The sequence below is a fragment of the Adiantum capillus-veneris genome, chromosome 16 (assembly GCF_014529385.1).
Source record: "Adiantum capillus-veneris isolate H3 chromosome 16, ASM1452938v2, whole genome shotgun sequence".
In the NCBI taxonomy this organism is placed as follows: domain Eukaryota; kingdom Viridiplantae; phylum Streptophyta; class Polypodiopsida; order Polypodiales; family Pteridaceae; genus Adiantum; species Adiantum capillus-veneris.
Window position 1 is genome coordinate 107,618,498 of NC_140946.1, and position 12,678 is coordinate 107,631,175.

Consider the following 12,678-nt stretch of genomic DNA (forward strand, 5'->3'; position numbering starts at 1 on the left):
ATAAATGATCCGTCTCAATCATTGTCCAAAATACAACATATTAAGCACTTGTCTATACAAGGACCCATAATCCTCCAAACAGAATCTCTACTGCAAATGAACATCATATAAGAGCTTTATGCTTCTATACTAAGGATAAAGGGGGAGGGAATTTCGGTTCGCCCCCTGCGACGCGTCAGAACCTCCTTCAACCGATGAGTGTGGCCTGCAGCTCCGGGAGCACAGTGACGCATATATATATATATATATATATATATATATATATATATATATATATATATATATATATATATAGAGAGAGAGAGAGAGAGAGAGAGAGAGAGAGAAGCCGCCGGCTGTACTAGTCTCTCTAAAGTCTATGTGGATTTCTAAAGCTCCGTATGTGAAGAACTCGTAGCTTATACATACGATATTGAATTCAAAAGAAATGAACATATGTATGTCTCCCAATCCTTGAGCATGCAAAAACAAGATTTCATAGATGATTTTGTAGCGGTAGATGAAGAACTGCACATGAAAATCTACAAAATTGACATTTCTTATGCCTAGACAAAGATATATATGTATTGTAAAACTTACTAGGTGTATAATTAGTTACACATGTCATCTCCCGTGCGTTTGAAATACCCAAAAGCCCCACAAATGACTGCATGATTACTGTTGTGCGCTCCTTGCCGCACTGTCGAAGCAAGGGACTTGCCGATACACCGTGTGCGAGCCACAAATGGCTCCAAGCACACAACAAGACTAATCTAGCAAGCTCAAGAGAGCAAAGGGTGTGTCACTCACCGCTCTATGCTCGCCTTCGTGGTGGATTCCTCGCCGCGATGAAGAAGAAGCTGCAGTCGTGCCGCGCTCAACCGCTTCGTCGTCGTCGTGCCTTCGTAATGCTCGATCACACACACACACTCCCTCTCTCTCTCTCTCTCTCTCTCTCTCTCTCTCTCTCTCACATAAACACACACACAAGGAGGTGAAGAAGAAGAAGATGGAGATGGAGATGGAGCAAGAGCACTCTTCTATTGCAAAAATGAGAGAATGAGTGAATTTTAGGTTTAGTTGGCTTTTATATGAGCTCACCCCATTCACACTTGGGCGCCCATGCTTAGCCAACTAATCCCTTGAATGTCCCAGTTAGAGTGCGCCTCTCATCGACGATCACTCTTACCCTTTTTTTATTGGTCCGACAAGCCCGGTACCTGACTCTACCAAATACATAATACACGTCCGTCGTAGGTGATGGGGTGTCCGTGAGCCATGAGGGTGAACATGCCCCCCTTCCTGATGTAGATTCCGTCCTCGGAAGCTATTGAGTTGAAGCTCGTTCGTCGAGGTGGAAGAGCATTTGAGATGAATGTCCTTAGCCTTCTTCAGTCACTGCAAAATCAAACAACATTGGCACAGTAATTGCATTCTCATAAGTAATGAAAAAGCATATGCAGTTTTAGGTAGACAAATTGATTGGTAAAAGAATTTCAAACAATTTGTCAGCAATGAACATTAAATTGCAATGTAATCAAATGCATAAACAGATGTAAAGGTAAAAAATTAAACAAGTCTGGGGTTGCTAATTTGACGGTCGAAAGGCACTAGAGATCGAATATTAATACCATGGGTAAGCTTCTTAATTTTCTGTGGTCAATTAAGTTGTTTAATCACGAGAGCCAAGTATTCATGTTCGAGGTCTGACTAGAGGCTATATCTAGAAGACCTTGTAGTTAAGCTACCATAAAAGGAATTTCTCATGAAATCGTCGCCTGACTGATTACTTTTTTTTTGACCCCCCAAATTCTTTTCACAGTGATTCAATTTTGATGTGTGTGCTTATTTTGTATGCCTTGGGTTTTTTGCTTTTCAAGAAAAAGCGCCCATACTGGGAACCTCTAGGGCTCTAGTACCATAGGCAATACATGTGAGTGAAGTACCAAATCAAGCTAAGATTTCTCTTCCAGCTTAAGATTTTACAGTGTGGCACTTTGATTTTTTGTTTGTTCATTTTCAGCATTTTAATTTTGTAACTTTGGGGGGTCATATAACACTGGTACACCTCCCCAGGCTCATCACACTAGTAAACTCCCTTTATAATACTTAAGCTAAAGGTCAATAGGGTCAAGCCCACTAGAAAGCCCTAGTACATTTCACACAATGCTGCCTAAATCGGATTAAGAACCTAAGTAACCATTGATTATTAGGAAGGCATCCCCCATGGTATTAAGAGGAGATCTCTAACACCTAACTTGGTCGATTTAGCTTAGTCGGACTGCTTGAGTTTTAAACCTAGACAACTGATTATGAATAAAGATTACATCGAATTAAATGTTTGATACTAAGCAAATGCATTGAATATTAGGCTACCAATCACAATTAAAGTAGACAATCATATATGCAAAAAAGATAAGGGGCAATGCTAATGGACAAGAAACACTTGTTTGTGTCGATGGTCGCGCTTGATTTGAAGAGTGAGTCAAGATAAAGATTCCATGAAGGTCCAAATCCTATCAAGAGCAACATAGGTTTATGTTTCACTGTACCAGATGTGACATGTGTAGGTCTGAGTCAATGTTTTGACTTTTAATGTGCATACTCGTTTGCTAATTGCTCTTGCTCTTTATTTTTATTTTTTTGCGAGTATAAAGCTTTATATGTACATTCCCTAAGATTGGTGATTGAGAGGTCAGGGAAAAAGGTTGAGAGGGAAGCAAGTGAGTGATGGATGTCAGCATACACTCCCCCCTTCCTTGGGTAGATCATACCGTTTGAAATGAGCTTGTCACCCTTTGAAACCAATTGTTCCAGTTGGTAATAGGTGGAGATTTTTGCCAGTAGTTTTCTATTACCTTAGGTGCCTCGTCGAGTTGCAAGGGTGGTAAGGTACTCTCCCAAGATCGAACTTGAAGTAGTTCATCAGGTGATTCTTGAACACTGGGAGGTGTGGATTCTTTTGTAGCTTCATGGAGGTCCACCACTATAGATGGAGGCTATGTAGAAGCTTTTACCTCTATGGATGTATTACATGAGGAGCTAGAAGCTTTATGGAACTCCCCCCTTCCTGAGCTAGCTGGAATAAATTGGTTTTGCCTTGGAGCCCAAACTAGCTCTGGACTAGGTGTGTAGCATTCTGTGATCTTTCCCTTCCCACGGTCTGCCATTGGCTTTAGCGTTACACTGTTTGACTCATAGGGGTTTGTTGTCGATAGGGAAGGACACATTTTACGTTTAGGTACCCAAATTTGCTCATTTCCATCATAGTAGCCTTGGGCTTCTAATAGTTGTTTTGGAATCCATCGTGATTTGGTCTTGACTCTCCTAGGGCGCGCTCTTGGTTTTCCCGGGAAATTTTTTCTTGGAATGGATGGGAGGGTTGAGGTAGTTGGAAGTAAGGCCTTGGGGACCCATTGATATGTACTCTTAGGTCGTGCAGGTTGAGTACTTGCAATATTACTGCTTGCTGCAACTACAAGTGTTGAAGTGCTAGATTCATGGGTAGCCAGCAAAGACGAGTTAACCACCTTGGCTTGTGAATGTTGGCTATCCTTCAACTTTGCTAGAGTTTGCAACGTAGGTGACTTTGCTTGAATGATAGGGGTAAGAGTCGGTGGTCGCGTCGTGACACTACCAGTATCCCAATCAATAGTGCATTTGGTTGCCAATATCCACGTGCGTCCCAGGTTTACGTTGCCTTCCATAGCTCCTGCGGACATGACTAGAAACGTCTGCACTATGCTTCCATTGTCATAGACAACAGGGGTCTGAAGGACTCCAAGAATAGCAGTTTTCTTTTTATTAATGCCCTTGACTTGCATCGTACTCGGGGATAGGGTCGGTTTCCCTAATTGACACCAAACTCCATAGAATAACAAATTGTGTTTAGCTCCCGTATCTAATAAGGCATTGTATAGTACTTTCCCATAGGGGCTATTTAGCTCAATTGGGTATCGTAGGGGTGGCTCAGATTCTAATGAGTCGTCATCTGTGTCCTCGAAAAATGCTTGCGTGATTCCCAGATTAGCCTCTCGTTGGCGTCTAAGACGTTGTTGTCGTTCTCAAGCCTCAACTCTTGCTTGGATTTTTTAAAGCTCTGCTTGTTCCTTGGCAGCCTTCTTTTGATGGATGGCTTGCAACTCTTCCTGGCTTAGAGGATCATAATATCTTTTGAATTTACTCCCATTAAGGAATCCAAAGGTTTCAACTCCATCTAGAGTCTCCACACGAATGGTACCTTGCGGAGTAATTTCACACACCTGATATGGTCCCTTACCAGGGTATTTCAATTTCTTCTTTTCATTACGTACCCCATACATAAGAACTTTATCACCAACCTTGATGTCTTTATCCTTTAAATGGCTATCAAACCACTTCTTTCTCCTATCCTTCTCCACTAGAGCATTTCGCACAGCTAATTGCCTTTCTTCATCTAGCTTTTCCAGGATATATAATCGCTCCACTAAGGGGTTACCATCCCAACCTTCTTGAGAAGCTACTCGAAGACTAGGAATGAAAAACTCCCATGGCATAACTGCTTCTTGGCCATACACCATCTTAAACGGTGTGCAATTAATAGCAACTTTATACGCAGTACGATAAGCCCATAAAGCTGATGTAAGCTTTAGGTCCCAATCAGTGCGATGAGCCTCGACTGTCTTTGTCAAAATGGAGATGAGAGTTTTGTTGGTACTCTCAGCTTGGCCATTTGCTTGGGGATAATAGGGTGTAGACTTGTGGTGAGATATCATGAAGTTTGATGTGAGTTCTTTTATTACTTCATTTATAAAATGAGTTCCATTGTCACTCACAAGTTCAAAGGGGCATCCAAAACGTGTGATAATGTTCTCAAAGAGGAACTTAGCTGTTGTTTTTGCATCCACCTTTTGTGTTGCTTTTGCTTCAGCCCATTTGGTTACATAGTCGGTAGCGACAATGATATATTGTGATTGCGTGTTACGTGCAGCCGGACTAATCGGTCCTACAAAGTCTAAGCCCCACTTTTCAAATGGTTGGGTTACCTTGATGGGATGTAGAGGCATCCTATCCCTTCTTTGTGGCTTGTTGAAGCGTTGGCATTCATCACATCCCTTTGCAAAAAGTGATGCATCCTTAAACAGAGTGGACCACCAATAGCCTGACTGTAAGATCTTTCGAGCAGTCAAGTTTCCTGAAAAGTGACCACCAGCTATGCCCATGTGTGCCTCTTGTAGAATATATAAATACTCATCCTCGCGGGCACAGCGTCTAAGAACATCATCTTTTCCTCTCTTATAGAGAGTTCCAGCCAGTAAGCAATAGGGTTCTCATTCCTTGATTAATTTTTGAGCTATATCTTTTCACAGTTCTTTGGGTGGAAAACCATTAACTAAGAAGTTAACAATCTTTTCACTCCATTCAGGCATTGTCTCAACAATGAACAAAGGAGTATCAGTCAATTCATCATCAACCCCCATAGGAGCTTCGCCATTAGGGATACGAGATAAATGATCCGCCATGACATGTTTCCTCCCAGTCCTCACAACAACAGTGAAGTCAAACTCAAGAAGAATTAACAACCATCGTGTAATTCGACCTGTGGAACACGGCTTGTTTACCAAATATAGCAATGCTTTATGATCAACATAAAACACAAACTTGGTAGCAAGAAGGTAATAGCGAAATTTCTTTACTGCGTAAATCATAGCTAGACCTTCGCGCTCTGTAGTAGTGTAGTTCATCTCGGCATCATTTAATTGGCGACTTGCAAAGCTAATAGGGTAGTCCAATTTATGTTCTCCTGGTTGAGTTAGAACACACCCAATAGCAAAATTTGATGCATCAATATGCACATGAAAAGGTACATTCCAATCAGGTGTTCGCAGGATTGGAGCACTTGTTAGGGCCTTCTTTAATAACTCATAAGATTGATGACATTCTTCTGTCCAGTGAAACTCGATAAGAAGCTTGTACAATGGACGCGCTATCTCTGCAAAGTTTAAAATAAACCTTCGATAATAACCAACATGGCCCATAAATCTTTGAACTCCTTTATAGTTAGTAGGTGGTGGCAAATTGGCAATGGCTTTAATCTTACTCTCATCTGTGGATATCCCGTTCTTGGACACTATATGCCCTAGAATGACTCCATGCTTAACCCAAAATTGGCATTTGAAATGGTTCAATGAGATGCGATAAAATCTGCACCTTTCAAATATTTTTCGTAGATATAACAAATGCTTCTCCCAAGAAGAATAAACACAAAGGTCGTCTAGGAAAGCTTCACAAAACTCCCTTAGAAATTCTTTAAACGCAGTGTTTATTAATCGTTGGAATGTAGCAGGGGCATTCGTTAAGCCAAAAGCCATAACATGAAATGCAAATACTCCAAACTCTGTGATAAAAGCAGTTTTAGCTTGGTCCTCTAATGCAATTGTGATTTGATTGTAACCAGAGTACCCATCTAAAAAGCTATAAGCCTCCTTGCCCGCAACTCTTTCAAGCACATGTTCTGAATATGGCAAGGGATAATGATCTCTCCTAGTGGCTGCATTAACTTTCTTGAGGTCCACGCACACTCTTAGTTTCCCATTCTTTTTTGACACAATGACTATCGGAGAAACCCATTCTGAGTGCTCAATAGGGTATATGAATCCACATTGGATAAGTTTTTCAATCTCCTCTTGTACAATTTTGGCGTACTTAGGATTCATTGGATAGGGTCGTTGCTGGACGGGTTTAGCAGTGTTGATCATGGGAATTGTATGTTGCACCACAGAAGGTGGGACGCCCTTCATGTCATGATATGTCCAAGCAAAGATATCCTTGTATTCCTTGAGGAGCTCCTTAAGTACAGCCTCTTCAGTTTCGGTAAGGTCTTGAGCAATAAAAACTGGTTTAGACTCCTCACCTGGTTCTTCTAATTCTATCTCTTTAACTACCGCTGGACCATCATAGACTCCACTGCTTCCATTGGTAGGTATTCGTTGGGCTTTGGCATCACAACCTTTCGCTCCCCCGTGGTATAAGATTTAAAATGTTCAGGAGCTGTATGTAAGTCAGCAGGCTCTTGTCCTGACGGAGACCTTTCTTTTAGTTCTGCCTCCTTTTGTTGTTGTTCTAACTCTCGGTTTTGACGCCTTCTTATAGTTCGACTCAATTTCGGCTCTATAACCTCCAATTGAGCGAGGTCAATGGGTCGCGGGCTGCATCACATGACACTCTGGAGATGTTCACCCCAATTGTCTACTAGCTTTCGATGAGCATCACATGCCCCTAGATAGCTAAGCCATTCTGCAGTAGATCTTTCCTTGTTTATCCTAGCTCTCACATTTGCTCGATATCGTCGTCTCTTATATGACCTTTGTTTCTTGTTAAGGTTTTGATTTTGATAAATGTTTGAACTCGACTCACTTGATAGGTCTTCGCTTGTATCTTCTTCACTCTCATATAAATTACCATAGATGGTCGTACTAGACCTTGAGTGTTCAGTTTCTATACTTGGCTCACTCGATGTTTCCTCAGGTTCTGAATCCATTTTTCCCTGAGATTCCGTTTCTGATGTGTATTGGCGTGAAGCCTTTGAGGAATCACCGGTTTCACTCTCAGGTAGGTGTGCCTCTTTCTTATCATCGGATGTTACATGCGCTACACCTAACATGTTTACTGGTGCAATGTGTGGTATCTCTTCCCCATCTGGTGTTACCCAGGTTGTTCCTCTAGCTCCCCATGTATCTATAGTTGCCGCTAGGTGTACCCAATCAACATTGTCTGACTCAGCCATTCCGGGTAGGATATCCATATAAGGAGAGTTCTCCCCAATATCCGTGTCTTCGTTACACGTGTAACAATACTGTAATGGAGCTGAGTGAATTGTTGTGTCTGATCGATTATCAATGATGAATTTATTTCCTAGAGGATGCGTTCGACCACTTAAAAGATCAACTCGAATGACAGAGTCTTGGAACTGTAAGTAGACGTGGTTTTTGGACCAGTCATGCACCATTTTTGCTTCCCTCATGAATGGACGCCCTAAGATCATCTCAAATGACATAGGATGCTTGGAAAAATCCATAACAATGAAAGTCTGCCTTACCTTGTGTCCCAAGACCTTGATCCTGAGATCCTTAAGCATTCCAATAGGCGTAACAATAGATCCATTAGCCATTTTTACCACTACGCTTGTGGCTTCAAGGTGAGGTCGCCCCATAGACTCCCAACAACTCTTTGTCACCATGCTGACTCCCGCACCACCGTCAAGGACTCCCTTTACAGTTAACCCTTTAGTAGTGATTGGTAGAGTAGCATTAGATTCATCACCTTCAAAGTATTGCCCCAACTTGTTAACGGGTACTTCAATTACAGATTCATGTCCCGCTAGGTCAGATGGTGGTGCTAAATGTTCCTCATCATTCATTACCGAGTCAGGTTTGTTCATATGTGCAAACTGTGGTAATCCGGCCTGTAATTCTGCATTGAGGAAGGATCGAAGAGCTGAGACTAGCTCGGGGTGTTTATATAGTTTGGACATGATGGTGGTTCTAACTTCTGAAGACATGAAATCCATCAATTTGGCAACATTTAATGGCATCTTGTGGGACGTAGGACCCTGACAAGAGAATGGTGAAGATGGAATCTCCACTTCCTCAAGGGGGTCGGGTATTCCCTCACCAAACATTCTCTCTAGTAGGAAAGGTGCGTGCCCACTTTCAGATGTCCTACCCTCACTCTCTTCCCGAATGATACTGGGTATAGCTAACGGCCTGTAGTTCTTGTGAGGTTGAACTTGTGTGGGAAACACTGTGTCCGACATCTGGATATGTTTGGGTTCAGGTTCTAATGTTCGTTGAGTTTCTTCCACCAAACCCCTCAGTTGTTGGACTCGTTCAATTTCCACTGTTGGGTTTGGATAGGTTCCAATCTTTCTCTTGCAATCCTCATTTTTCGTCTCTCGTGGATTATCTTGGAGGTTCGCAACTGGGTGGTTTAACTTTGAATACTCTTTTGGTATTCGTCGTAATTCCCTCTCGTGATCCTCCTCACTGGCTTTTTCCTTTGTAGTAATAGTTTTGGTCTCCGTGGTCTCTATCGAATCTGAGTCATCCTCAGGGTCATTCATATACAGGGGATCCTCTCATGTCCCTATATTAGTCTTTGAACTAAGTTTTGAGCTAGAAGCATTAAGGGATTTCTTTCTTCATGTTTTCTTCTTTCTCGCTCGGCCAATGGATGCAACATCTCTCTCTTCGAGGATGTAATTTTGCTTTTGGAGCATCGACCGTGTGAGTGCATTCACTGGTGCTATGTTTATAGTTGGTGGTGTCCCATCAACAATCTCTATTAAGTTCAATGGTGTGATTTTCGGCGCGTTTGGATTGTTAGGACACTGTGCGATCAAATGATCTATGCCACAACGATTACAAATGAGTATTGGCATTGCCAATGCACTCCCTTGACTTGTTTGCATTAGTGTAGCATTCTTTTGCATTCTAATGGGGCACTCAGCTACTCGATGTGGTCCACCACATTCGTAGCACTGAAGAGGTGGTCTCCTGGCAAAACTATTAATGTTTTGGCCTCTTGCTGCTAGCGCAGTAGCTTGATATACCGGTTTGATTTGTCCCCAATAGTCTTCCATATAGTACATGGGACACTCCTCAATTATGTCGACTCCATAGGTGATACTAGAGTCTATGTCCTCTTCGCAATCTACATAAGTACTAGATGACTCGCAACCTATTTGGTTCATAGGTGTAACTCTTGGATGAGGGGGTTGCGATCCTAGCACTGGAGGTGGCAACGGTGTTGGTTTGGACCACATTTTGGGTTCTAGGGACCATGTGCTGTAATGGCAACTGTTGCTCCATGGGTGGGGTAGGCATCAATGCAGGAACTCGAGGTGAGTCTGCCCAAGCTATAGGAGGTCTATTTTCCATGATGCGTTTAAGCATTAGGCAATCCTTCGCTTGATGGCCATACCTACCACACGCGTTACAAGTCCCGTTAAACTTTACTCTGAAAGTAGGGCATTCACTCGTAGTATGTGGGCCCAAGCAAATTGAGCACCATTGTTGCTCCCTTCTTGGATACATATGAGTGTTTTGTGGAGCACGATTACCCCTAAGGCTTTCTTGGATGGCCTTTGTGAGATCTGCCAAAGTCATCTCAGATATCGTTTTCTCTTTCACGATTGGCTTTATCTTCATTGGCTCATGCCCTGATGCTTTTGAGCTACTAGACTTCGGCTCGGCAGACACTCTTTCTCCTGCAAGCATTAAATTATCCTCCAATTGGATTGCATTCATGGTGACTGCTTCCCAAGTAGTGATACCTCTAATGACTAGGCCATTATAAATACTTTCATGTCGTAGTCCCCTAATGAATCTATCGAGCAATTGGTTGTTGTTGAATCGCTCGTTTGGATTGCATCGAGAATTCAAATTCTTTAGGCGACTAATGAAGTCTCTCACGGATTCACCTTCTTCTCGTTGGGCTTTCTGGAGCTGAGAGGCTACACCCCAAAGTACTCCCTCTCGTATGTATTCTTTTAAGAACAGTCTCCTAAGAGTAGAGTAGATCGTTTTCTCTTCTACTCTTAAGGTTCTATACCAATCTCCAGCCTTTCCGCTTAGGGTCAAACTCAAAGCCTTACACTTATGTAGCTCATTGTGCTCTTCCAAGGAATCGCACACATGTTCAAAGACTTCCATATGCTTTATAGCATCTCCATCTCCACTGAATTTCTGTGTGAGCTTAGCTACTTGAATTGCCTTGCTCCTAGGCTCTCTATCAGGTGCACTACGCATGTTTTCCGCAATAGAGCGACTGATAGTTTGAGCAAATGCTGCCAAATCTCCTATTTGATTAGGTATAATGGGTGTATGTGCTCTTGGAACCACATGTGAGATGGAAGTTGGCCTTGGCCTTGGCATACGCGCGGCTCTTGGGTCCCAAATTTCGTATGGTGGTGTACCAGACGGTGGTCCAAAGTTTACACGCGTGGCCCTAGGCATAGGGAGTGCCTGATATGGCATGTTATTATTAAATGGCATGGCTCCACTTGTATAAGAGCTTGGATAATTCCATTGTGGATTGTAAGCTCTTGGAATAATCGGAGGTGTAGGAGCTACATGAAGCTGAGGTACGACAGGTGCACATGATTGATACATACATGTAGGTATAGTTGGGGGCATTGTGCTACTAGGCATCGGCGCAGTGTTAACAAATGAACTCCATGGTGTACTTCTTGTCATGCTCACCATTGGGATATGCATGGTAGCCGTAGTGTCATTAAGAGAAAGATGAGCTAGATCTGGGAAGGTAAAGCTGCCACTTGTGGGCTCAGATTGTACTGAGGCTCCTGGCGAAACAACATATGGAGGATCAATGGGGCTCACTGAGGGAGTCTCCATTTGTGACAGGGTTAGTTGGTTGGCCTTTCCCGTATCCAAGAATCTCATTAGGCCTGTTGAAGGCATGTTGATCCCTGTGTTCTATCTTTCTAACTCGACAATCCTATGGAGGACATCACAGACTTTCTGTTGTTGCTCATCTATGCTAGTAGCACCCGATGTGGATTGTAGAACATCTAACCAACCCACATGATAGGTGTGTCCTGTGTACCGATCAGTTAAAGCTTCTGCTTGTAGGTCATACTCCCAATTTTCGTTTAGGAATATCCCATCTAGGCCTGGCGTGCTGGAGGTTTCCCTTGAAGCGGAAGCATTATTGCTCCCCATAGCTTGCCCCTCCGTGACTGCTACCTTGGGAGCACTCAGTTGCTCGGCTGGCATGATTGTTGTCATAGGAGTCTTTGCTTTCAGGGCTCGACTTTGTTCTAGCCCTCGTAGGTTCTCAATTTCCCTCTCCCTTGTTGCTTGCATATAGCGTTCGATCTCTTGCACTTCGGCAAGACTCCTACCATCGGGTAGTAAAACCTCAGAGGGAGATAGTCCTAAAGGATCAGGAGGTGCAGTGGATGGAACATTCACATGCACACTCTCATGAATCATAGAGTCTATTTTAGGCATGAATGACGAATTTACTTCCCCACTCCCTTCATCTATTTCATTAACCGCATGTTCGGAGCGAGTAGCTCTACTAAGGGTCTCTTTTAAGCGACTAAACACGCTGGACCCGGGCCGTGGGCCCCTGGCATGCATGTCTTGACTTGAACTATCAGGGTTTGGTGTAGGATACCCCTCCATGACTTCGTAGTCAGAGGAAGAATCACTAGACACGATATGAGGATCTTGGGTCGCGCTACCTTGAGTCCAGGCCGAAGGTCCAGAACCTAGGGTGGAGGAATAATGGGTGCCCGCGTAAATGGAGGCACTACCAATATGCTCGTGCTCTAACACTCGTCGAGAGCGTAGGTTCATATGACTTGGATCCCCTAGAAGTGTCAGTGAGGGCCCGTGAAGGCTGCTCACCTAGTAATTTTGGGTGTTTTGCAACCCAAGTCTTTTCTTATTTATTTATTTTTTGATTTTTTGGTCCTTTTTTTCTGACCCAGCTATAGAATAGAACGTATGATAGCTCAAAACGAGTGTCTCGGTCAGAGGGACATGCCGTGCTTTACAGCCCTCCGTTTGGTCAATTTATGCCCTCGAAATCCCTAAAACCGTCAGTTTTTAGTAGGAAACTAGGCCCAAATTAGAAAGTCTAAGGGTGCAAGTGGGAAGAGAAGGGAGGAGAGTGGAGGACTTGCCCCACATG